Source organism: Mustelus asterias, chromosome 7 (genome assembly GCF_964213995.1).
Source record: "Mustelus asterias chromosome 7, sMusAst1.hap1.1, whole genome shotgun sequence".
In the NCBI taxonomy this organism is placed as follows: domain Eukaryota; kingdom Metazoa; phylum Chordata; class Chondrichthyes; order Carcharhiniformes; family Triakidae; genus Mustelus; species Mustelus asterias.
The window spans coordinates 86,045,841-86,072,226 of record NC_135807.1 but is presented as its reverse complement, the minus strand read 5'-3'; the positions used below and the strand labels follow the sequence as shown (position 1 = coordinate 86,072,226).

At 41.4% G+C, this 26,386-nt stretch overlaps 1 protein-coding gene across 48 annotated transcripts in view; it reads left to right on the top strand.

Annotated features, from left to right (window-relative positions):
* The first annotated feature begins 11,671 nt into the window (after positions 1-11,671).
* LOC144495829 (band 4.1-like protein 3) overlaps positions 11,672-26,386 on the top strand; it is a 189,304-nt gene continuing 174,589 nt past the window's right edge. For 44 of the 48 annotated variants that reach the window (XM_078216409.1, XM_078216407.1, XM_078216419.1 and 41 more), the window contains exon 1: positions 11,672-12,012. The gene's annotated coding sequence lies outside the window, so the exon portion shown is untranslated. Of the gene's footprint in view, positions 12,013-12,148; positions 12,468-26,386 lie in introns of those variants that run through there. The other 4 variants (XM_078216402.1, XM_078216415.1, XM_078216397.1 and 1 more) reach the window with 4 other exon arrangements.

The following is a 26,386-nucleotide window of genomic DNA, read 5'->3' as shown; positions in this document are numbered from 1 at the left end:
ATTAACACTGCAATGAAGTTAGTTTGAAAATCCTCTAGTCGCGACACTCCGCCTGTTCGGGTATACTGAAGGAGAATTTAGCATGGCCAGTGCACCTAACCAGCAGGTCTTTCGGACTATGGGAGGAAACTGGAGCACCTGGAGGAAACCCATGTGGACACGGGGAGAACATGCAGACTCCGCATGGAGAGTGATCTGAGCCAGGAATTGAACCTAGGACCATGGCGCTGTGAGGCAGCAGTGCTAACCACTGTGCCACCATACTGTCTTCTTTTGCTTCAAGAAGAACAACCACAGCTGCTCCAACCTAACCTTATAGCTAAAATAGAAACAGAAAATGCTGGAAAAACCAGCAAGTCTTGCAGCATCTGTGGTAAGAGAAGCCAAGTTTTGAGTCCAATATGACTCCACTTTAGAAGTGGAAGGTGGTGGGTTTTATGCTATGGAAAAGGGTGGAGGAGAAGCAGGTGGAACAAAAATAAAGGTCAGGGATAGGTTCAATGGCAGGAGAGATTCAATGACAAAGATGTCATGGAATACAAGACCAAAGGGAATGCTAAGTATAGTACGAGCGACTAAAGCTTTGGTACAGAGTAAGCATTAATAGCAGAATAAAGGTCAGCACTGCCTGAAAGCAAAATTGCAGAACAAGTTAATAGCATTAAAAGGGTAGCTTCATCATGATGGATGCAATGGAGAAACTGAGAATGGAGCTTTTGCAGGAAGCAGGTGTGAAGAAGTGGTATTGAAGTAACTGTGGGCGTGGGTGGGGTTTCGGTGAATATTGGTAGACAGCCTGTTACCAGAAATGGAGACACATGTCCATTCCTTCACTGTCGCTGAGCAGCACGGAAGCACAGTGGTTAGCACTGTTGCCTCTCAGCACCAGGGACCCAGGTTCGATTCCTGGCTTGGGTCACTGTCTGTATGGAGTTTGCATGTTCTCCGTGTCTGCATGGGTTTTCTCCATATGCTCTGGTTTCCTCCCACAGTCCAAAGATGTACGGGTTAGGAAGATTGGCGATGCTCAATTGCCCCTTAATGTCAGGAGGGCTAGCTAGGGTAAATGCATGGGGTTATGGGGATAGGGCCTGGGTGGGAATGTGATCAGTGCAGACTCAATGGACCAAATGACGATCTCCTGCACTGTGGGATCCTGTGACTGGAAGTGAAGTGTCGGAGATGGACCATGTGAAGATGAGAAAGAGGTGCAAATTGGTAACAAAGTTTATGAATGTTTCCAGTTCCAGACAAGAGCATGAAGTGGCATTGATAGTCATCAATGTATCAGAAAAAATCTACACCTCTTCACACTTAGCTTCCTGGGAGGACAGGAGATTTAATGTCAGAAGTATGAACTGATTTGATGGAATGAGAGCGCAAGGACAATTTGCTTGATTGACACCCATTCACCCCTTCAGCATTGACTGATTCCCTCCACCATTGATGCACGGTGGCAATAGTATGTACCATCTACATGATGCACTGCAGATACTAACCATGACCCCTTCCAAATCCACAACCTCTTCTGCCTAGAAGGACAAGGGCAACAGATGCATGAGAACACAAACCTCTGCAAGTTCTTCTCTAAGTCACACACCATTCTGACTTGGAACTATATTGCCGTTCCTTCACCGTCGCTGGGTCAAAATCCTGAAAATCCCTTCCTAAATATAGTGTACCTACATCACGCTGTTAGCGGCAGTTCAAGACTGCTCAGCACCAGTGTTCTCGAGGACAATTAGGGTTGGGCAGCAAATGATGGCCTAGCCAGTGAGGCCTGTATCCCATGAATGAATAAAAAAGCAATACAATCTAAAAGGTACAATTCAATGGAGAGTGGTGGAGGGGCAGGTACAGTGTGACCTAGGGATGTATGTTTACAAATGATCGGAGGTGGCAGGGCAGGTTGAGAAAGTGGTTAAAAAGGGCATGTGGGATCCTGACTCTTCTAAATAGAGTCCCAGAGTACAAAAACAAAGAAATTATAATCAACCTTTATGTAATGCACCATTCGGATAAAGTTTCATATTTTATCAAGGATTTATTTTCCATCTCGGAGGCAGCATGCTTCCAACATAAATTGTCCAACCAGAGAAAAAGGGAGAACACGTGCATACAAATAGAAATGTTGCTTCTAGAATTGTTTGAAATTTTTTTAATTTCCAAAATAAATTAGTTGTATTTTGAAAGCTTTCAGATAAACAAGCTTTGATTATTAACAGCAGTGGTTTTTGATAGTGTTAAAGTAAACTCTGAAATTGGAGACAGATGGAGATCTTTGCACTGTGTATTACTGACTGCACCTATATAATTGGCAAATACAAAATTAATATGAAGTGCTTTTTTTAATATAAAAAATACTGCTTTGGGCTAGGATCTTTGCTAATACCCGAAGAATAAAGTGGAATGGTTGGCTGGTGCGGGATTTTTTGAATCCAACTCCCCAATGCTGGCAGACTCCAGACATTCCCTATTGCTCCAGAACCCACCAACTGCAACGCCTCTGGACCATGGGGTGCATGGACCATGCAGTGTTGGAGAATTTTCAGACTAAGGGTCCCCCTGCTCCCAATGCTTTCCGATGCTGCACCCCACCTTGTTGGGCTACCAAAACCTGTCTCTCTGTTTTGTTCCCTGACTGGAAGAGCTAATCCAATATCAGCTGTTCCTTTTAAGCTTAGATCTCTGGTACTCAGTCCTATCTCCAAGAACTGCTGCTGCCACAGTCCGTCCAATAGCTCTGGTTTAAGTTTTAAAGTTTATTTATTAGTATCACAAGGCCTAGGCTTACATTAACACTGCAATTAAGTTACTGTGAAAATCCCTCAGTCGCTACACTCCGGTGCCTGTTTGGGTACACTGAGGGAGAATTTAGCATGGTCAATCCGACTAACCAGCATGTCCTTCGGACTGTGAGAGGAAACCAGAGCACCCGGAGGAAACCCACGCAGACACGGGGAGAATGTCTGTGCACAGCCTACACAGTGACCTAAGCCGGGAATCGGACCCGGGTCCCGGGTGCTGTGAGCCAGTAGTGCTCACCACTGTACCACGTTTTGAAATGGCAACTGTTTCAAATACTCAGCAGGTAATGTTTCAGATTCATTAATCTGAAACATCAGTCCTAAAATGGTTATTAACTTTGTTCTTCTATCTACTGACGATGGTGAGTGTGCCCAACAATTTCTATTACTTTCGGTTTCCAGCAACTGCAATATTTCACTTGTGTTGTTTTTTTTTTATTTCTTTGATGTAATGGGAAAGATGCAAGATTATTTTGATGTAATTTATTTGTTTATGTCGACGTGGGCATGGTTGCTTCCAGCACACGATTGAACAAACAGTGTAGTGTGCAAAGACGTTTGTGCAACTTAATCAAAAACATTTTGACTTCTAAATCCTATATCACTTCACGTTGGGCAAACTATTGCTGCAGAATTTGCTGTTTTAAAAATTGGGAGATTGGTGAGGACCTTTTCTTCTACCTCCCTCCTCTCTTGAAGGTGAACAGTCACTGGTTGTTGTGTTTACCCCCTACCTTGCCCAAGTGGCCATCGACTGTTCAACTGTGGAGTCATCACTGCTGTCTTAAAATCAAGTCTGCACTTGCACCGTTTCCAGCAGGGAATGTTGGTTAAAGTGGAATCCTTCCTGATCTTTTTCATTCCTTAATCCAGGAGTACTGTGAAGGGTTTCACTATCCCAACTGCCATTCCAGATTCAGATCAACTAATCTTGACTTATTTTTAAATAAAGAACCATTCAGTTCTACAGCCAGACAACATAATGAGTGTCACTCTGGTAAGTATATGGTGTGGTTGGACATAACTATGCAGGAGATCTGCACTAATACTTCCAGTTAGAAAAGTTATTTCAAGTTGAAGCCTTCTGAAACAGAAGTTTCTTCGTGGTGGTGGTGGTTCTGGTTTCTCGAACAATCTGTTCTATTTTAGTAAAATTGAAGCAGCTAATGAGGAAAAGGATGAAGTCTACTGGTATAATATTTGAGCAAAAATCATTGAGCTGGAATTTGTTATAGATCTTGTATCATACTCAGGATTTAATAGCTTAATTTGTAAATGTCAAGGGAGACAGAAATCAATTTCCTAAAACTGGCAGAAGACCAAAGTAGAAATAAAATTTGGGCCCTTATCAAAAGAAAATCTGACAAAATAGCAAGCTTTTCTCTTTTGTATTTCAAAATAAAAGGTTAAACAGGTCATTCAGCCCAACTGGTCAGTTCTGGACTCCAACTAAAAATTCTAAACCTGCTTTTCCCTGCCAATCCTGTCATATTTAGCTTTCCACAGTGAGTGAATCTGAGGATATTCATGAAGGCCCCGCCTTCTCAACCTTGCCCCTCGCCTGAGGTGTGGTAATCCTCAGGTTAAATCTCCACCAGTCAGCTCTCCCCCTCAAAAGGGGCGAGCAGCCTATGGTCATCTGGGACTATGGCAACTTGACCTAGTGATCAGGTAACAAAGCATGCTCCTTTCAAATCTGAGTGGCCTTGGATGATGACCAGAAAAACTAATCTGAATGCTACAACAGAAGATTGTGTCTCTTTTTTTACAAATATTATTGAAATAAACCAAGTCCTGGCTTGGATATTGTCATGTCCTGTTGTTGTTGTGACCTGTCAGACAACTCACTCTTGCCATTGATGAAGTGTTCAAAACCTTTTCTATTGTATTGCAACTTGGCATCTTATCGAATCCAGCTGCTGCGTCGTAATTTCAGCTTTTAAAAAATCTCTTTTTAATTCATTCGTTGGACATGGGTGTCGCTGGCTCGTCAGCATTTATTGCCCATCCCTAGTTGCCCTTGGAGGGCAGTTAAGGGTCAACCACATTGTTGTAGATCTGGAGTCACATGTCGGCCAGACCAGGTAAGGATGGCAAATTTCCTTCCCTAAAGAACATTAGTGAATCAGATGTTTTTTACTGACAACCGACAATGGTTTCATGGTCATCAGCAGATTCTTAATTCAGATTTTTTTTTATTGAACATAAATTCCACCATCTGCCGTAGTGGGATTCGCACTCGGGTCCCCAGAACGTTAGTTGAGTTTCTGGATTAATGGTCTAGCCCTCATTGGGAGGAAGTCTTGCCCTGGAGAGCTGCCGTCAATCTGGCTAGCAGCTATTGCAGTCCCCGTAGCACCAGAACTCAGTAGTGGCACTGCTGGACAGCATGGAATCCTTGGGATGAAGCAAACCTATCAGAGAGCTGCACAAGATGTTTTTGACTGAGTGGGATTGGGGAGCCAAGGGGGAGTGGTTGTGGTTTGGAGGCCAAGTGTGGTGGTGAGATGGGGTGAGAGGGGGGGATGCAGAATGAAGGGGAAAGTAACATCTTGGGGGGGGGGGGTGCATGAAAGGGGAATGTCCATGAAAGGGGAATGTCCATGATGTGCACAGGACATCCCCAAATGTGTTCCCCAGCTGCATGTACCACCTTTTCAAGAATGTTAGTTTAAAAATTGGCCTTTCCACTCTCTCCTACCTGCCACTGTCCAGCATTTTATGGCAGTGATGGCAGACTGGGGGCTATATTTGGGCAGTCATTAGCCAGTTAAGGCTCGCAATAAGCTAAAGGGTGGATGGGCTTGTGGGCACCTTGCCCGCCCACATAATATGGGAACTGGGTTGAGGATGGGTGGGAAGGTGGGCTGGCCAGCCACCTGACCATATTTTTATGTGTGCACAAATGTGTACAACAATGCCTGTGGGGGACTATAAAATCCAGCCTATAATGTACATTTAAAGTGAATGGTACAAAGGTACTGATGTTCAGCTTGCTTGGATGTGTCAGTAAGAACATATTAAAATGATGTGTACAAGAGAGAATTAATTTTGCAGGAAACCAGGAGTTTCCGTAGGTAGAAGAAACCTCTTGAGGAAAATATTCTTCACGTATAAACTGGGAATTAAGATGGTAACACAAAACCTGATATTTTGATAAATGTAGAGGAATGATGATGTTGCTAATTTAGAGGTGAAATTAATATTTGGGATACAAGAATAAATGCAAACAGAAAAGGAATAATTCTCTGATAACCATTAGATAGTCAACATTTTGGAGACCTGGTTGGTAATTTACTGATGGGAAATGGAAAAGGGAGCATTTCAGCATGTTTGCTGGAGCTGGGTATAGGGGGAATAGAAAAGAGAACCAATTTGAATGGAGGAAAGTGACAGAACACCAGATTTCCTCATTGGGGGTGAAAAGACGATAGCCACAAAATACAGAATTTAGAGCTTTCATTTGCCTTTGCAGATGTGCAAGTTAGCTGGGTTGGCCATGATTGTGCGGGGTTACGGGGAGAGGGGAGGACCTGGATGGGATGCTCTTTTCGGAGAGTTGATGCAGACTCAATGGACCAGATGGCCTCTATCTGCACTGTAGGCATTCTATGGTTCTTCGGTTCTCTGGAATGACCACAGTGTACTGGCCACTTTGATGTCCAAGTGCAGTGTTGCATGCCAACTTTTCTCATCACCACCATTATCAAGAACAAGAACAGCTTCTATTTCTAAAGTGACTTTAACATAAAAACATTCCAAGGTGCTTCATAGGAGCTGTATAAAACAATCTTTGACATTGAGCATGTTAGGAGCTATTAAGCCAGATAACTAAAAACTTGGGTCAAAAAGGTTGTAAGAAGTGTCCTCAGAGTGAAAGCAAGGTGAAGCCATGTGGAGAGGGTATTCCAGAATTTAGGGATTAGGCAACTGAAGGAGAGACCACCAGTGGTGTAGCAATTTAAATTGGGGATGCTCAAAGGTTAAAGTTTATTTCTTAGTCACAAGTAGGCCTACATTCACACTGCAATGAAGTTACTGTGAAAATCCCCTAGTCGCCACACTCCGGCACCTTTTCGGGTACACTGAGGGAGAATTTAGCATGGCCAATTCACCTAACCAGCACGTCTTTGGACTGTGGGAGGAAACCAGAGCACCCAGAGGGAACCCACACAGACACCAGGAATCGAACCCCGGTCCCTGGCGCTGTGAGGTAGCAGCGTTAACCATTGTGCCTCCCAAGGAGCCAGAATGAGAGAAGTGCAGATAACCTAAAGGGTTGTGGGGCCGGAGGTGATTGTAGAGGTAGGGAGGGATTTGAAAAAGTGGATGAGAATCTTAAAGTCAAAAGGTTGCTTGACTGGGAGTCATTGCAAGCACAGGTGATACAGGAATGGAACTTGGTGTGAGTTGAGACACAGACAGCAAAGTTTTGGGTGATCTCGATGTATAAAGTGTAATCACTAGCTCATTAAGCCTCACCCTCTGATTACTGCTATGGAGGCTGACTCCATTTTAATATTCCTTCTAATTGGCATGTTATTGTGTAATCTAGTCAACAGTATCTGAAGGAGATCATGATTATACTCCCAACCAACGTGGGTAATTAATGGGACTTAGAATGCTAAGACTTCTTCCTACTGTTGATGTAAGCCAAACCCACGCAAATAAGGTAGTTGTAACTGAACAGGTAATGAAAATCTTACCAGTGCTTTGAACTGAAGCCTGTGCAATGTTAGAGTTTTTTTGAAGTAAAAATGAGACTAGACAATAGTCATGTTGTATACTGGATTTTCAAAAGGCCTTCGATAAAGTGCCCCATCAAACTAATGAAAAAGATCAGAGAACATGTTGTCAAGGGCAAGTGCCAGAACAGATTGGTAGTTGCCTTCAAGATAGCTGGCTTCAAGATAGAAGGCAGAGAACAAGAGTAAAGGGTAGAGCGGCAAAAGGTGAGAGCGGTGTTTCACAAGGATCAGTGCTGTGACCATTACTGTTCACAATTTATATTAATGATTTGGACTTTGGAATCTAAAACACTACATTTTCAGAAATGTGGGTGGGGGAAGAATCAATACTGAGCTGCAATGCATTCCGTTCTTAAAGTTACAAAACCAATCCACAAAGTGGACAGCGCAAACCCTTAATCTGTCTCCTTGCTCGGATTCAATTGGTCCCCGCAAGAGAGACGTACAAGATCCGAACTGACAAGAAAAGGCATTGCACCTAATTTTGGTCTTGATCTGGTGTTTGAACGTAACCAAAATGCATTACAGGATGACGTCAATAAACTTGCAGAATGGACAAGTAATTGACAGGTGAAATTCAACACTGATAAATGGAAGGTGGTACATTTTGGAAGGAAGAATAGGCAGGTCACTTATTACTTGGACAAATGAGTTTGTGGGGTAAAGGAACGAATGAATATTGGAATACACATCTACACTACTAAACATTCCACCACAATTTAGCAAAGCCATTAAAAAGGCAAACCAAACACTGGGCTTCGTTACTCGAGGGATAGAATTAAAAAGTACAGAAGTTATGTTAACTGGTTAGATCTTAAGAGTATGGTGTGCAGTTCTGGTCACCATATCATAAGGATATAAAGGCACTGGACTGGTCACCATATCATAAGGATATAAAGGCACTGGAGAGGGTTTGAAAAAGATTTGCAAAGATGATACCAGAAAACGTGAGAGTATACGCATCAGGAAGGGATGGCCTAATAGAGGTCTTTAAAATTATGCAAGGTATTGATGGAGTGGTGGGGAAGAACATAAGTGAAGGCCATCAGTATGAGCTTGTTACCAAGAAATCCAAGAGCGAATTCAGAAGAAACTTTACCCAAAGTGTTGCAAGATTGTGCAACTTGTTACCACAGGAGTAATTGAAACAAATACATATAGATGCATTTATGAGAAAGCTAGGTGGGCATGAGGGAGAAGGAAAGAGAGGGTTTATGAGGATAGATTTTGCTGAGGAAAGATGGGAAGAGACAAGAGTGAGGCATAAACACTAGCGTACAATTAAATTGAATAGCCTCTTTCTGTGCCACATAACATGTAAACCTGTGTACTGTGGAAATGTTTAAAATTATGGGCCTCATGGTGGCCCAGTGGTTAGCACTGCTGCGTCACAGTGCCAGGGACCCGGGTTCGATTCCAGACTTGTGTGACTGTTTGCACATTGTGTCTGTGTGGGTTTCCTCCAGATGCTCCAGTTTCCCCCCTCTTTCCGATGCATAAGGTAAGTGCCTGCGGTTAATCAGATCCACATGGATGGAGTGTTTTGTTGTGGATGTGCTGTTTGGGCCATGATCACAATTGATGAGTTAATGTAAACAATGAAATACAGAACAAGATTTGAACACAACAACACAGGATGAGCCCGTGGCGATGGGATAAAAATAACAAGAGTTGCAGAATTTAATTGTGCAGAATTTAATTGTGCAGAGTTGAAGATAACATAGGGTGTTACAAGTCGCCTGTAGCTACCGATTGCTTTCTTTAGCAAAGTATAATTTTTCAGAGATCTAAATTGCCTTGATACCAGTGCATTAAGTGATTCATTGAGGGAAATTTATTATCTGGTCCCTGTTGTAAATAAATGCCAGTTGTTGATATTTTCATGGCTGTTAGACACCTGGTGATCTCTTGACTTGACACTGGATTTGATCTAACTTCAGCCAAGAGAAAAATCATGCATGGTGCTTTCTTAGCCTTTTCTGAGCGATAGTGTTGTGACAAGAGTTCATATACCTGAAGTGATGATTTGTCAGATTTCTCCATTGTTGTTCCATTACCTGCCGAGTGTTGCAATCACTTTTTAACTTGTCCAAAATCTATATATTTTTTGCTCCATATCCAATCATTTTGGTTCAGTAATCTATGATATAGGATATTACTAAACAGGAAAGAGTGCAGAAAAGATTTACTCTGATGCTCCCGGGACTTGATCGTTTGAGTTATAAGGAAAGGCGAGATAGACTGGGACTTTTTTCCCTGGAGAGTAGGAAGCTTAGAGGTGGTCTTATAAAGGTCTATAAAATGAGGGGCATAGATAAGGTCTTTTCCCAAAGGTAGGGAGTCAAAAACTAGAGAGCATAGGTTTAAGATGAGAGGGGAGAGATACAAAAGAGCCTAGAGGGGCATTTTTTTTACTGAGGGTCTGGAATGAGTTGCCTGAGCCAGTAGTAGAGGTGGGTACAATTTTGTATTTTAAAAAACATTTAGACAGTTACATAGGTAAGATGGGTATATCTGTATGGGACTAGTTTAGTAGTTAAAAACTGGACGGCATGGATAAATTGGGCCAAAGGGTTTGATTCCACGTTGTAAACCTTTATGACTCTATAAGCTTAAAAAGGTGACTGAAACTTCAGAAGGTACAAGCAATTTGGGTATGATGCTTAATTGGAACCAAGAGTCAAACTGATAGGATTGCCAAAAACGGAATTCCCAGGCACAAGGAAGAATTCGGGTATGCTATTTTCAGGAAAAGTTGGTTATAATATGTTTTATAGTTTTATCCACTGGAGCAGAAGCAATTGCTGATCTTGCGCTAGCACATTTGTTCACCCTCCTTCGTCTAATGTCAGTTTAGTAGGGAAACATGAACTAAACAGAAGAGATCTTGTGAGAATAAACATTCCCTTTCATAAACCCTCCTCTGGGACTACTGTGCATACACATTCACACCCAACTTGCTTGAATGACTTCCTTCAATATTGTTTGGAGGTATTGTTTCGAGCGGCTGCCTGCTTTGAGCTTGTTTACGTTTTCCATCTCGCCTTAACCACATAATCTTTACCTGAGTTTTCTCCGCAAACAGCGTGGTTGAGATATGAACACCCACCAGATTATGAAAGAGGAGGAAGATCTGTATGGGTGAAAATACACTTGGGACACTGATGTAATTATTTGTCCAGCCAATTTTACATTTAAGACGCCTCTACACTAGAATGATTTCTCATTATTGAGGCAGTATATTCCAATGAATTGTATTCCTTGATGTTGACTATCTCTTGTATTTTAACAGGATATAGCTCTTGGAGAATTAGTTATCTCCACCACACAGTATATTTCTGATAGTTGAGGGAAAAAGCCGACTATCTAATTAGGAGAGCTGTCTGGCAGGAATGACTGCGCCCAATAACTGAGGGAGCTGAAATGAATGGGAGGTAGACCTAGCCTTCAGTCTGTAACCCTCTCAATTCAGCCCCGGGTCTGTTGTGGGGCACGATCAACTGGCAGACACATCTGCTAAACTAAAGGTGCGATATAAAACACCTTTATGGAATTTAAATCCTGCCGCATCAACAAGCTGTCTGCCGCTTGGTCCGGCACAGACTTTAACCCGCCCGTCTGGCTGCGTTGTCCAGACGCTTTCAGGATAATTGAAAGTTCGGAATACAGATTTTGCACCGGGGGGAGGTTGGTGGGGTTGTCCTTTTTTTCTGAGAATGCACATTACTCGGAAAGTTTGCTTCCATCGCCTTAAATGGTGCAGTGTTGTGCATTAAATAAATCTTAAACCTCCCTCGCCACAGTTAATATCCTTTCAATTCTGCTGTCCGTGTGTATGCTACAACCCATAGTTGATTTTTTTTTTGGGGGGGGGGAGTTTTGCATTAATAAGTGCAGAAGATGTTGCGAAACTGTGCAGTTAAAGGGAAGTTCCTTTGGGTGTGTAATGCTGTAGTGAAGCAATCTGTTTCTAATTAGACTGCATTATGGAGAGAGAGAGAGAAGCCCCTGATTCACAGGGCGCCTATTTGCCCCCGGGCGGGGGGGGGAGGGGGCAGGTTGAGGTTCAGCCCCCGTGGAGAAGGCGCTCCTCCCTCCCTTCCCCCTCAAGCCTCCAGTCGGAGACACTGTAACACTGCGCACAGACAAACAAGTCACGGTGCTCCCTCCCCCCCGCCCCTCACACACACACACAGCCGGAGCAGAGCGCAGCCGCCAGGGCCAAGTGGCCGCTCGGCTTCCCGGGGACATTCCAGAGGCTGCAGGCAGCGCGGGAGGCAGGGAGCGGGAGGCCGGCGCACTGATTTGGCGGGACCCCCGGCTCGCTGACAGACAGAGCCTCCGGAGAGTGTGAGCGTCTCGGTGTCTGCTCCGGCTCCGGGGAGAAGAGGAAGCTGCTCATCACCCTCCTCCTCCCGGTCACCGGGCTCGGCTCTGCTGCAAAAGGACACAACAAGGTACGTCTCCGGGCTGCTACCCTCCCTCAGCCTGTGCTGCTTCTCGCCGCCTCTCTGCCTGTTGCCTTGGCTTCGGCGCCATATTTAACTTTGTTTTTAATTCCCCCCCCCCCCCCCCCCGTCAGTTTTCTATTTTAGTCAGCAGGATGTACAGTAAGGAGCTATCCTGAGCTGCTGCACTGTGTAAGTGTGTGTGGCGTGTTCCCAGTCTGCTCACTCTCTCCTGACTGACTGCTGCTTCCCATCTCTGGGAGGAGGAGGCGGGGGCTGCAGGAATACAGAGATCTCCTGCCCTGGCAGAGGGAGGGAGGCTGGCTGGGCTGCTGGATTGAACAGGGGCACACTGCAGGAATACAGAGGAGATCTGCCCTCCAAAGCACAGCAGTGTCGGATCGCACACTGCAGGGAGCCACTTTGGGTGCTGCTTGTCGGGATGGCTGAGAGGCTAGGATAAAGTAAGGTTCTGAAAAGGCAGACTTGAAATTGGAAATAGGATGTGGAAGTGTGCTGCGTGGTGTTTGGTCCCTTCAGAAGGGTAATTGTAAGGGCGTGGGGGGATTGATAAATTATTTTTCCTGTTTCTATATGTATATATATGTTACACGACATTTTGTGCCTGACTGCTGCTATGTCTACGTGTCACTGCACGGAAAGAGAGGGGGATCCTTGCGTGATTCATTTCTTTGGGTCAGTCTGATGAGTTGCAGCTTTGATTGTTTCCCCGTTCCCCAGCAGTTCTGCAATGCGGTGGGTGTGGTGAGGAGTACATGGCAGTTGTAGTCCGCTCTGCAGTGACAACACACTCCGGGCCGCAACGTGAATGAGGGAATCTACTGCCCACCCTGCCACCTCCTCTCTCTCTCTCTCACACTTTATTCTCACTCCTGGGGTAGGGGAAGGTTGACTTTCATCTCTCCCTTCCCCTCGCTGTTTAAGTTAGTGGTCTCTAGCAACATATGGTTGCCATCAAGAGAAACCCCGAGAAGTGGCTGTGGAATCCATCTTTGGAAACTTGCACCACAGCTGATGCATTTCAACTTTAGTATGTTCCATATTTTCCAAACAAGATTGTCTTAAATGTCCTTGTAGTCTTCTGCTGTGTTTTAAAATATTATGGGGCACGTGTACTTGATAATGCACCAAATAAGTGCCAGCGATTAATTCGGGACTACGAAAGATGCTGTTTGCTCCAAGTCATTCTGCTACACGTAACTAACTGTATCCTGCACATTGCTTTAAATCTACCCAGGTACCTTTAAAATATTGTGAATGCTAAATCTTCACAATCATTTAAATATTTATTGGTATCTCTAATTTACTGCTTAAGATACTAAAATTTATGCAACATTGAATTTGCCTTCATAAATACTGCCACCTTTTGTCGAATTTAAATTAAAAAACCCTGGAAATAAAAGCTTTTTTTTTGTCATGATCTTGATATGTCTGGATAATTATTTAGCCACAGCATCAATGTAAAGGTGCAGTGGTGAAATTGTTGATAGAATATCCACTTGGAATGTATTTACATACTCCAAATTAAGACCTTCAAGAGTAAATTTGTACTTTCCTTACAGGGGGAAAATGCAGTGGTTTAGTCAGTAGAGCATTATTTTTGTATGTGCTTTCTGTGCTAACAATTACTAGAGTTGTTGGTTTGGAAGCATTGTTAGTATGTGTAATTTTCACAAATTGACTTGACCTTGAAATTTTTAGTTCTAAGGATGATTCAACCACAGCAGTAACATCAGGTCATTGAGTATTTATTTAGCTCAAACTTGCTTGGAACATTTTCTGTTTTCATGTGGTTTGTCTTAACAAATGCTTGTGTATATTAATCTGCTGCAATGCAATAAGAAGTAAAGCAGCTGTCATGGGTATACTGCTAGACCATCAGAGGCCACAACGCTTCTGGCAAGATGTCTTGCTTTGACCTGGTTACTCATTGTTCTGTAAGATATTACATCTGACTGACATACTCACAGACTGAAGCATTTCATTGTGGTAGTTGCTGCACACTATCCGTAGGTGCATTGCCTATTTAATCACTGTTCCTTACATATTTCATTGCCTAGTTTCCATTATGTGTAATAGCTTGGGCTATATTTACATAGCTCAAACCAATTTAACTACAGAGGTATGGAAAACAATATGACGAGTGGTAGCCTTGTACTGTAATTAATTTTGTGCCCAATACTGAACTTATTTTTAAATATTTAGTATTGGAAATGGCGGTATAGGAAGAACCAAAAAAAAATACACAATACTCTGAGGTTGGATTTTTGTTGCTTCACTGCATAACGTTTCTGAAGATAATTGTGATACAATGATTATTGAAATGAGGTGTCACCTTGTGTAACTGGGATCAACAAATAAAAACATTTACACGTCTGCCTCAAAGTAGTCACTTTGTTGGACAATGTAAAATTATTCTCTGCATGCATTGATGAGTATCATCAGGAATTAATTTTTCATTGACCTGATTCAGATTTCCAGCATATATCATAGCACATAGAAGATTCTTTTGATTTTTACCAATTATGCATATCAAGAATTACTGAATATGTATTGTGCCATTCATTTATGGCAATGTCCATACAAGGCTAGGCAGAATTTGCTTTTTGGCTTCAAATTTTTTTGAGACAAGGATGTTGTGCCTTTAATTCGGACACAGCTGTTCAGTTTTCAGCATCAAACGACATTCCCTCCAGCAGCCTCCTATCAATTTGCAGCCAGAACTCAGACTCAATACCCTTGACAGATTTATTCAGCAGATTAAAGTATTTAGTTTGCAATGATTGGTTGTTGCTGAGGCCTAAGTCCTGAACAGATGTTGAAGGAGCAGAATTACTCTTTCGGGGGAAATGTTAACCTGCCCCATGGAAATGGAACCCAGGTGGGGGAGGGTGTAGTGGAGCAGCCCTTGAGACCTCGCTGCCTTTCTGATAAAGCAACTAAATTCTGAAGCAACAAAAATCCACCCTCAGAGTACTTTTTTTTTTGTCTGTACCGTAGTTCTTCCTATATTGCCATTTCCAATATTATTTAAAAATAATTTCAGTATTGGCCACATGAAATCTTATTGGATTGTAACGTGTTTTCTGAGGGAATGTGGGACACCCATCGGAAAACAATGCAGTCGTGCTCTTCAAGTGTGGAGATCTGGACAGACAACTGCAATTTCAGCTTGATGCTTGAGTCAGTGAGCAGTTATGCCTTCTCTGATCAAACCAGATCTGTTGAGAGCTGTTGTGAGGGTCAGATGAGGCTTGGTGATGCTATATGTATTTAAATTTCCTCCAAGTCCCACCAGGGAACCTTGAGCCACCTCAAGTCCTGGGTTTCTTCACCAAACCTGCCACCCCCAAACCCCATTCTGTAACTCTGATCACCTGTTGACCTTTCAATCAAACCAATTTATTGCCAGGATTGTTTTTGCAGGTATGTGATGATGTTTGGCTGCTGCTTGCCTTGTAGTGGATTAGGGTGGGTGACTGACTAACTCCATACAAATGAGGCCTATAAAATCATCTGGCTGAGAGCACAACATATAAAGAAACCAAATGCAGATTTTACACTGCTTTATATTTCAGTGGTGAAAATTTTTGGATTGAGTTATTTAGCATTTGCGTTGGTCACTCGTAATCTGTTCATCACCAGAATAAATGCAACAGAGAACATATACAAATTGTATGTTTTTACAAAAACAAGTCAAATGGGGAAATAAAAGCGACTAGTTACTTTTTGGAAATGATTGGGGAGATGGTTATAAATATAGCAAGTGTTTAAGACAACTGTCTGGAATATGATGGGAAATGGAATCATTGTATCGGAAATGTTGCTGAAAGTGCTTGACATGTAAGGTTGCCAAAGCACTATTCATTTTAATCTTGTAAATTTGCTTTGAAGCTATTAAACTGTTTTATTATTCTTCACTTGTATCTCCATTTGATTAGTTTGCTTCTTTACTGACCTTCTGTATGTAGAGTGTCATCAATGGAAACTGGGATTTATAGTCTATCCTACAAGTGCCAGTAAAATTTCAGCTGAAGGTCTTATTGTAGGTGATATAAACTGTGTGCCATGTTATCTCAAAGACAGTGGGAGAAAAATACAAGTGGGTAATCTTGACAGTGCGTAACCTTGACAGTGCGTGATGATTATTGCCAGCGAGTGGGCAGTCTGCTGTACATCTTAATTTTCAGCGAAATCATTGGGAATAAAACATTGATGAGAAGTAAAAGGGACTGATTGCTATCTCACTATCAGTCAAAATTAATCCCAGTTGTATTAATATCCATGTCAAATGGTTGTTGGCCAAGAATTTTCACTGAACACAGTGGACAAATTGGGCACAAATTGTATTAGTTTTCAAACTTTCCTTTATTGCTCAAGTTTCTATCATATGCATTTGCATATTGACAAATGTGAAATCTGCCATAAATCAGTGCAATCAGGAATCATTTTAGAACAATTCTTTGAAGAATATTGCATTAAAAGTATATCTTAATATAGTTAAGAGTGGCAGCCTGTTGCACTTTCATTAATACAGCAGAAAATAGGTTTTTCACAAAAGGTAAGCATTTTTAATCAATGTATAGTCACTTGTGAGTAACCTGAATTTAAATAACTGAAAAATGCTATCTAGAACCATTCACTAGTCACTTTAGTAGAGTTGTCCATTGCTCAGTAAATTAGAAGTTTTTAAAAGGTGTCTATTAGTGTTCTTGTGGCAAAAGAAAACTTCCAAGGGCCTTCACAAAGACGAGTGTAGTTGGTGGAAACTTGGGATGGTAATTAATTCAGCCTGTGGGCCAGGCCAGTTTTGTGGAGAGAGCCACAATTTGTGGAAATTCTTTTCCTGCTGATTGTAATTTTCCTCAATCAATTGTGCTGCTTTGGCTGTTTCCAAGTGAATTGAACTATGGAAAAACCAATGTATCCCAGTGAAAACCTTGGGCCTTTTGTTTTGCGAAACAAACTTGTCTGTGGGTTGTGGGGAAATTCACTCAAGTTGCATGTGGCAGAAACAGTGTTGAATACGTTTTCATGGTTAATTCTGACTAGCAGTGAATAGTTTTATGTTGATTCATATATTTTAGGCTTACCATCGGAGTCTCCTCGATTTTTTTCCAGTCTTTTTGTCAATTCGCAGAATTAAATATATGCTGACAGAGAATCTGACATTAACAAAGTTGTTCTTTCCCTTCCTCTATGTCCAATTGAGTCTCCTTTTTTTGGCTGCACCCATGACTCAAGCTCAGGCATGGTTGCAAAAGGCTACAAATAATTTATCACAAGGTCTTCATTTTTCTGTTCATTTCTATGATGATTGATTTTATATTGGCCTATTCTCTGTGCCTTTTTCAGTAATCTTGTCACATAGTATTGTGTAGGTTGCAGAAATTGGGGAGAAATGCCAAGGGGCATGAGGCAAGACAAAAAAAAAGTAAGAAAGAGATGCGGAAAAGAAACTGAATGGAAACAACAAAAAGAAATGAGGTAGAGAGAAGAAAATGAAGATTTGGGCATGCAATATCTCTGCAGCCCCAAGTCTGAATCCAGTATAATAGTGCATTGGGTTTCATTACAGAATAAGCTTATTTAGTCCTGCAGCAGCTCAGTTAGGTGGAGGGGGCAATGGGGGGGTTAAAGCGGACAAGTGCTTGTGTGTGGGAAGGGGACCCTGTTAAGGGGTTTGTAGAATGGAAAGAGAAAGGGTGAGAGCCCTTGTTAATTAAAAGAAAATGGAAAGGGATAAAGACCACTTGGGGATCTGGCTTAGAGGAGAAAGCTGTATCCTTTTTGTAGTGGTGGAAAAAAAGTGTGGTAGGCCCTTCTTGAAATAGTGAGAGAGACAGATACAGTAAAGAGAGAGGAGATTGTCGCTTTTCTCTGCACAAAGTGAGTTTGTTCTAAGTGCAGGAAAAGTAACCCAAATGCTAAGCATCAGCAAAATTTGTTTGTCCTATTGGAACCTGTACCTCTATCACTTGCATTCACCTACATTTTGTTGGCTGCTGATATCTTTGTTCTCCAACCTTGGGATTTGGGGAGCGGTGGCAGGAGATGGCTGGAGAGGAAGAATTTGAGGATAAAGTTGCTACCCTGTTGAATAAAGCGGGGAAGGTGGTGGAAAAGGGGGTGACCTGTTGCATGCAGGTGGGTGTTTTTTAAGTTTTGCTGTGGATGGAAGGAATAGTTGCTGTCTGCATTAAAACACATTGCATTCTCCAACACACCTGAGCAAGCAATGCTGCCAGAATGAGTTCTCTCCTAGAAGGTTGGAGGCGGGGGGTGGTGTTTAGGTGCACAAACCCTTTATCACGTGCCTAATAAAATGACCAAGTGACAGAAACCTGGTAATAGCGCCTTCCTTAAAGTAGGTAGGACCCAAGGAGGAAGGAAGAAATATATCAACAAACAAAAAATAATTGTTGTGATTGAAATTATGAAAATAATAGACGTGCGCAGAAAATTGGGCAATTGATATTTTCATAGTTATAATTTTTTTCCTGATAACTGTCCATTTGAAACAACAGTATAAGAAATTAATTGATGTCTGAGTAAATGTATGGCTCCTCGGCCAGCCAAACGCTAATGAGTTTATTTCTATGTGGTATTGTTTTAATTTTTACATTTTATTTGTGGCTTATATTTGTGATACTTCAGGAAATGTACATATTTCCTTTTTATTGTATATTTTAAGACAGAACCAGAAGAGCAGAAAAGGTGGCACAATTTGATTATTATTACTTAATGGTGGGTGACCATATGGATGAACTAATTATAAATAAATCATGTGGCATTTTAACACTTAAAATTATTTGTTAAAGCAACACAGATCTTTTACTTTTTTAAATATATATTTGAATAATATCAATACCTATGTTTTTAAAATCTTGTAAGGCATCCTCTATTCTTTGTGTTGTGATGTACGGAGGATAATGACCCTGTCAGTGTAGTAGACAACAATCCTTATTGCAAGCATACACTGGGAGGAGGGGCATAACATCGAGGTCTAATGTAGACCTTCTAAACATAGCTTATTTTTTGAAGTAATGTCATAGTGAAGCAGCAATGCTAAGCTGTAGTTCTGAATATTAATAACTTTAGTTTCCTGGGTCATGAAAATGTATGATTACATTTATATGTCTACTAAATAATGTAGAATGATCTTCAGAGTTGAATGAACCCTGGCAATTCAGTGCATTTTTTTCTTTTAGTGCAGAAAGCCTGTGGCTTCAGAAGTGGATGTAATGTTACAGTAGTCCCATTAGTGAGTCTGTGACAGCTGGAACTGCAAATTATAGGTTGCCTGACTAAATGCAATAAAGTGCACAAGGAAGACTATAACTGACAGCTGTTGGCTCTTAAGCGAAAAAAGGTGTATGATGAGACTACGTCATGCCAAAAGGAGAAAATACCCATCCTGTATTTTTTTAAGAGGAATTTACATGCATTGCAGCTTGCTGACAGTTCACATTTGAGAAGCATTAATTCATCACACATGATAACCATATTCTAATTAAGAAGGTGGATAATTAATTTGGAGTAGGCAAATAGGATATGCACAAACGGTCTCACTAGATTCCAGCATTAGAATACATTAAAGTTAATTTATTTGATGAACTATTTCAATGTGTTAGGTTTGTATTTACATTTGGAGATGTCTTTAGCATGAGTTAGAATTGTTTGGGCACATAGTTGCTTTTTTAAAAAAAAATCCAGGGATGAAAGTACCTGTACAAGGCTGGCACTTATTGCCAGTCCTTAAGAATACTTGATTAAGCGATGGTGAAGCTTAACCTTTGAAGCATCGTGGTGAAGATGTTCTCACTATTAGATGGGGAGTTCCAGGATTTTGACCCTGTAAAGCTGAAGGAATGAAGTTTTCATGGCCAAGTAGGGTGTTGTGTTGCTTGTAAGGGAACTTAATGGTGTTCCATGCATCTGCTGCTGCTCACCGCTGGAGGTTATGATTTTGGGAGAAGTTATCGAAGAAGTATTGGTAAGTTATAGCAGTGAATCCTGTAGAAAAATGCACATTATTGCCATTGTATGCTTCTGGTGGAAAATGTGGATGCTTAAGCACTCATTCTTTCTTCCTCATTCGCAGTCCAAATTGAGATGTTGTTCAGGTCTTATGGGGCAGGCATGGAGTGCTTAATTTTCTGTGGAAATGTTAATGGAGCTGAACATTATGCAATTATCAGCAAACAACGGCTCTACTTCCTTTATGATGGAAGGAAGTTTATTGATGGCACAGTTGAAGATAATTAAGCTTTATAAGCTGGCCCGAGGAATTCATTCAGAGGTGTCCCGGTCTCCAACAACCATGACTATCTTCCTTTATACAGTAAGAAGTCTCACAACACCAGGTTAAAATCCAACAGGTTTATTTGGTAGCAAATACCATAAGCTTTCGGAGCACTGCTCCTTCGTCAGATGGAGTGGAAATGTGCTCCCTTCCACTCCATCTGACGAAGGAGCAGCGCTCCGAAAGCTTATGGTATTTGCTACCAAATAAACCTGTTGGACTTTAACCTGGTGTTGTGAGACTTCTTACTGTGTTCACCCCAGTCCAGCGCCGGCATCTTCACATCATATCTTCCTTTATGCCAGGATGACTCCAGGCGCTGAAGAATTTTTCCTTTAACTGTCATCCACTTCAGTTTTATTCTGCCGCCTTAATGCCCCACTCGGTCAAATGCTTCATAGATGTTAAAGGCTCTTTCCTTGGGTTTGGAATTTTGACCATTGTAATGAGGTCTGTAACCAAGTGATCCTGACAGAACCAAAATTGAGTATCGGTGAGTTTGTGCTCATTGATAGAACTGTTACTGTCTCCTTTAATTTACTTTGCTGTTGTTTGTGAGTGGGTTGATGGCGCAGTAATGGGTCGGGCTGGATTTGTCCTGCTTTTTGCAAATAGGATGTACCCAAGCAATTTTTCACTTTGTCAGCTAAATGTCAGTATTGCAATTATAATGGAGCAGCTTAGCTAAGGACTAAACTTGTCTAAAATGGTATTTAGAATAATATTGTGTCAGCCTTTGGGGGAGGGATAATACCAAATGCATAAGGGTCCAAAAGAAAATCTTTTAAATCACTAAGTGTGAAATGTTTGTTTTTCTTTCACTGATTTTTGTATCTGGTTTGCTTCTAATGTCAGGAGAGAAGTGTTACCCATATCCAGGTCCTAGCTGTTGACAAAGCTCTAGTTGTTACTAAATTTCACACCAAGTATTTTATGTATTTGCAGCTATGTGTACTCCAGTATCGGGTTGCATGATCCATGTTAATATATTTATTGCCCAGGTGGTTGAGTGGAATGATTAATTGATGCGACGGTAACGTGGGAGTTTGCATCAGTAGTTTTTCCACATTCTTTTCCCACACATTTCAGTCAAATTGGCCAGAGGGAGGCAACTGGAGGCATCGTGTAGAAGGAAGTTTCTGAGTGACATTGTATTGGTAATGGCTGGTCTTTGCAGCTGTCAAATTATGTGTATTCTTGGGAATCTAAAATGGGGAAAGTAAGAATTAATTTTGTTACTGTGGGAAATAGGAGATTTGCACGTTTTACAGAACCCATGAAAAAGCACTGATGCAAACCAGTATTCATATTTATAATCCAGATCTGGGATCTTCGATTCTGGATTGCAACTGCCATCAGTAACACCACAGCAGTTATAGGGCGGTTTTAATAAAGAAAGTATTCATGTTGTTAATAAACTTGATTTGTGACCATAAATATTGCTAAATGTGTAGCTGAGGCACCTTGACGTGAGCACATCTAGTTGTATGAGTTATACAGCTTGTTTCAGATAATCCTAAATTCAACAATTTATCTCGACTGGTGACCCACCGAAATCCCCTCAGTTTGCTAAGGTTGAAATGTATAAACCTGTTTGCTTGATGTTCTCCAGCATGCAGCCAGACACCTGTCCAACATAATCAGCATTCTAGTTGTGTCATGCATGCACCTTGACATATTGCCTGGCTGGAGGGAAGTATGTGTCTGTCCAGCACTGGCTGCTCAATTGGATGAGCTGAAAACATTGAGAAACTAACGTGTAACATGAAGGTTAACATATTCATCACCAAGGCCCGAAGTTCTGCTAATCTCTTTTGATTTAAAATACCTCAGACACCTTTTTTGATTTGAAACACACATGATATCGTAATCAGAGAAGGTATATCATCTGACAAAAGTTTCTTTTGAAAGAGTAATGCACCCACAGGTCTTGTGGCCAGTGATTTCCCAGAGCCACATCATTACATTGCGTAAATGGGTTGTTTTTTTTGCAATATTTCTGACAATTATGACCGCAGAGTGGACCAGCTTCATATTTCTCAACAATTAAAAGCTGGCAAATATTATTATTTGAACTTTTAAGAATCAGAATTAAATATTTTAAACATATAGCTTTGGTTATGAGCTCTGTAACAGTGCATCACAAGATAATCATGTGGATATATAAATATTGAACTTTGCTTATCAAATTACTCTACAAAGAAAATAACGTATAATTGTGTTTTCCAGTGCCTTTCATATCTTCAGGACACCCTTAAAAAGCTTCATAGCCAATGTATTAGTTTTAAAATATGCAGAAAAGTGAGGCAGCCAAAAACAATACAGAAATGATCAGTTCGTCTGTTATTGGGGATATTGTTTGAGGGATAAATGTTGGTCATGTCAATGGTACGATTTCCCAGCTCTTATCTGAATAGAATCCTAGGATCTATTGTATTCATCTGAAAAACTGTTTTAACATTGGAGCTGAGTGATGGCACCTATGCTCGCATAGCACACTCCTTAGTAGTGTACTGAAAAGTTTTATCCTATATTATCAAGTCCTGAAGTGAGTCTTGAACCAATGAACTGCAGACCTGGAAAACTAAACATTGATATGAATTGTTTGTTTGCAACAAATTGAATTGCTGTTTGCAGATGTCTGTTGTATGCTATCTCGGATGGAGCAGTTTTATGTTGGATGCTTTGCTAGCAAAATTAAAGCTCGTAACCAGTTATTCCATCCTTATACCTACGTGTTGGGTTAATTTAGTCCTTTGTTATTTCCCTTCCCAATGCCTCAAGTACTTTTAAAGCAATAGTACTTTTGGTCACAGAATTGCAGTCACCAGCTCTTTACCATCCCCACTGATTGTGCCCAGCCGTCGACATTGGGAAAATAGCACTGACCATTTGTCATTATGTTTGGCTTGCTGAGATGCCACTTAACGTCTGTTCAGTATGATGACTATTTTGGGCAGCTCGAGCAGTTGTTTGCATCTCATTAATGTAGCCTTTAAGTGTTTGTCATTAAGTCCTATCACAATTTGTGTGGCTTAGATCAAACGGGCACATACATTATCTTCAGTCAACCCTGTGACCTCTAAAACTGCTGTGGACCCTTCAAGCCAGCTTGGTACTCTTTGTTGTTGTGGGTGGAAGGCTGCAAGTGATGGGATGAGGTGTGACCTCTTGTTACCACTGTTTCAGGTTGTCAAGGACAGCTGGAAGTGCAATTCTCATAATTTTGAAAATTGTCAATTATATAGTCTATGTATTTCTCTTTGTAAGATTTTTTTATTTATGTATTTTATGTCCCAAAATTTTAATTACATTGCTCACTTTGTATCGTAGCCAAATTATGTTGACACCAACGTGCCTGCTATAAGCAGTGGGAGTTATTCCTGGTAATCGGCTACAATTATTTATTGCTAAATTTGCAATTATTATTACTGCAGTGCGAATGTCATCATGTGATGGAAGTGCATAACACAGTATCCTTGTAGGTAGCACAAAAGAACTGTTAGCATTCAGTAAAATTGAACTAAATATGCTCAAATAATCCCATCAATGTGGTCAGATGATTGTTGCAAATTAGGCCCCTTGATTACTTGACTGTCATGTAAACATTCCCAGATATATAATGTAATCTACATAATGACCTCTTGTTTATATAAAGTCAATTAACATTAACAAGTTGAGTACACAAGGCATGGAACCCTGCAACAATAAATAATCCCATGCAAACAATGAAGTCAATTGTACCACCTCTTATCTAAGTAAAGATTATTTATCTATGTATATAATCATTCGTTAAAGCAGAGGTGTAAAACATTAGGTAATGAATGTGATCCACCATCACAGTACTGTGGTTTGGATCTATTGGGTGGTAATTTTCATTTTTTGGGTGTGAAATAGGTACAATGTATATTGATTTGCAGGCTTGAGGCACTACATCTAATCTTCAACAGCCATGTGGTTGTCACCATATTGATTCCCTGTTTTAAGGGTAACTGGCAGTCACCTGAAATCATGGTTGAGTTGGTTTAATTATGCAAAGAAGGGTCTGATGCCTGTTTAGGTTCCTTTTTGCAAATGCGTGGAACAACTAGGTTGACCAGAAATAGTTCTGCAGGCTGCATCCAGACCATAGGTCATGCATTTAACATTCCTGTTTTAAAATGTATGTTTAAAATGAAAACCGGCTTTCTGTTATGTCAGTTTAATAGAGCATTACAGAAACATGAATACTTATCCTTGGAATGTGGATGTCATTGGCCAGGCTGACATTATTTTACATCTGTAATTGTGATTGTTGGTGGAGGGTCTTGTGCTTGAACTGTGATGTTTTGTGCTGAAGGGATTCCCCCACAATGTTGGGTAAGAGTTCTCATCCAGGGGCGGTGAAGGAATGGCAATGCATGTCTAAATCGGGATGGTTTAACTTGCAGGAGAATTTGCAGGTGATGGTGCTCCTGCCACCTTTTGTCCTTGTATGGTAAAGTCATAGGTCTGGGATGTGCAGTCAAATCAGTCTTCGAGTTGTTGCAGAGGGAGAGTAAACTTTTTGTATTTGTTCTTAGAATGTGGGTGTCACATATCTGGCAAGGTCCGCTGATTGCATTTGAGGGGTGTACGACTGCGTAATGATCAACTCCATTCGCAAATCCTAAAATAATGAGCAGTCCGATCTCACCATGCAGGAAGACCTGGAAAACTTTCAATCTTGGGCTGATAAATAATGAGTAACATTTGTGTCAAGGAAGTGCTGGGCAATGACCATCTCCAACAAGAGAGCACCTAACCATCACCTCTTGACATTTACAGATGGCACAGTGGTTAGCACTGCTGCCTCACAGTGCCAGGGAGCCAGGTTTGATTCTCGGCTTGGGTCACTGTATGTGTGGAGTTTGCACGTTCTACCCGTGTCTGCGTGGGTTTCCTCCAGGTGCTCCGGTTTCCTCCCACTGTCCAAAGATGTGCACGTTGGGTTGATTGGCTATGCTAAATTGACCTTCAGTGTCAGGGAGATTAGCAGGGTAAATGTGTGGGGTTGTGGGGATAGTGCCTGGGTGGGATTGTGTTCGGTACAGACTTGATGGGTTGAATGACCTCCTATACTGTAGGGATTCTATGATTCAATGGCATTGTCATTGTCGAATCATCCACAATCAACATCCTGGGACTCGGTGACCAGACATTTAATTGGTCCAGTCACTTAAATATTTGTCTAGGCAGAGGGCGACCGAGAAGGTCATCTGACCTGACCGTATGCCCCTCTACCACATCTACATTTGCGGCTGGGTGTTCCTGGAGAGGGAGGATGCACTGTCCACCGGCACCATTGAGACCTTCCATGCTCCTTGTGCTCTGCAGGGAATGGGGTATATTATTGACCCCATTATTCATATTTGGTTTGATGGTTTAAGTTTCCTTTACACTTTTTTTTTGTTTTGGATGGTTCCCCCCCCCTTTAATGGGCTGCCCCTTTTACTTTGTCCCTCAGTTTGTTTCATTTAGTTCAATTGATTTGCCAAAAAGAATGGCTGTCAGTGCACTACCCCAGTATTGATGTTACGATGAAAGGAACATCATTGAAGTATGGAGATGGTTAGGCCTAGTACATTGTCCTGACGTCCTGTAGAAATGTTTCGGAGCTGAGATGATTGGCCTCTGACAGCCACAATGATCGTCCTTTGACATGCATGACTCCAGCAAGTGGACAGAAATTACCTTGATTTCCATCAATTTCAATTTTACTCAGCTCTTTGATGCCACAGTCAGCGGTATCGATGGCGAACATGTTTTCACTTGGTCTCTTGAATTCAGGTCCTGTGTTTATATTTGGATCAAGACTAATAGGATTTGGGGCGAATAGCCCCGGCAGAACCCAAACTGAGCATCGATGAGAAGTGTAGCTTGATAACACTGCTAATTGGTCGATATAATTTGTCCTGCACTTTTTAGTGAAGACATGCCTGGTCATTTCCTGTTTGGTTTGGCTAGTTCTAGAATATATTACTACAGTGGGAGGGTGTTGGAGTCCAGAACCCTTGCTGCATCTTAAAATTTGTAACC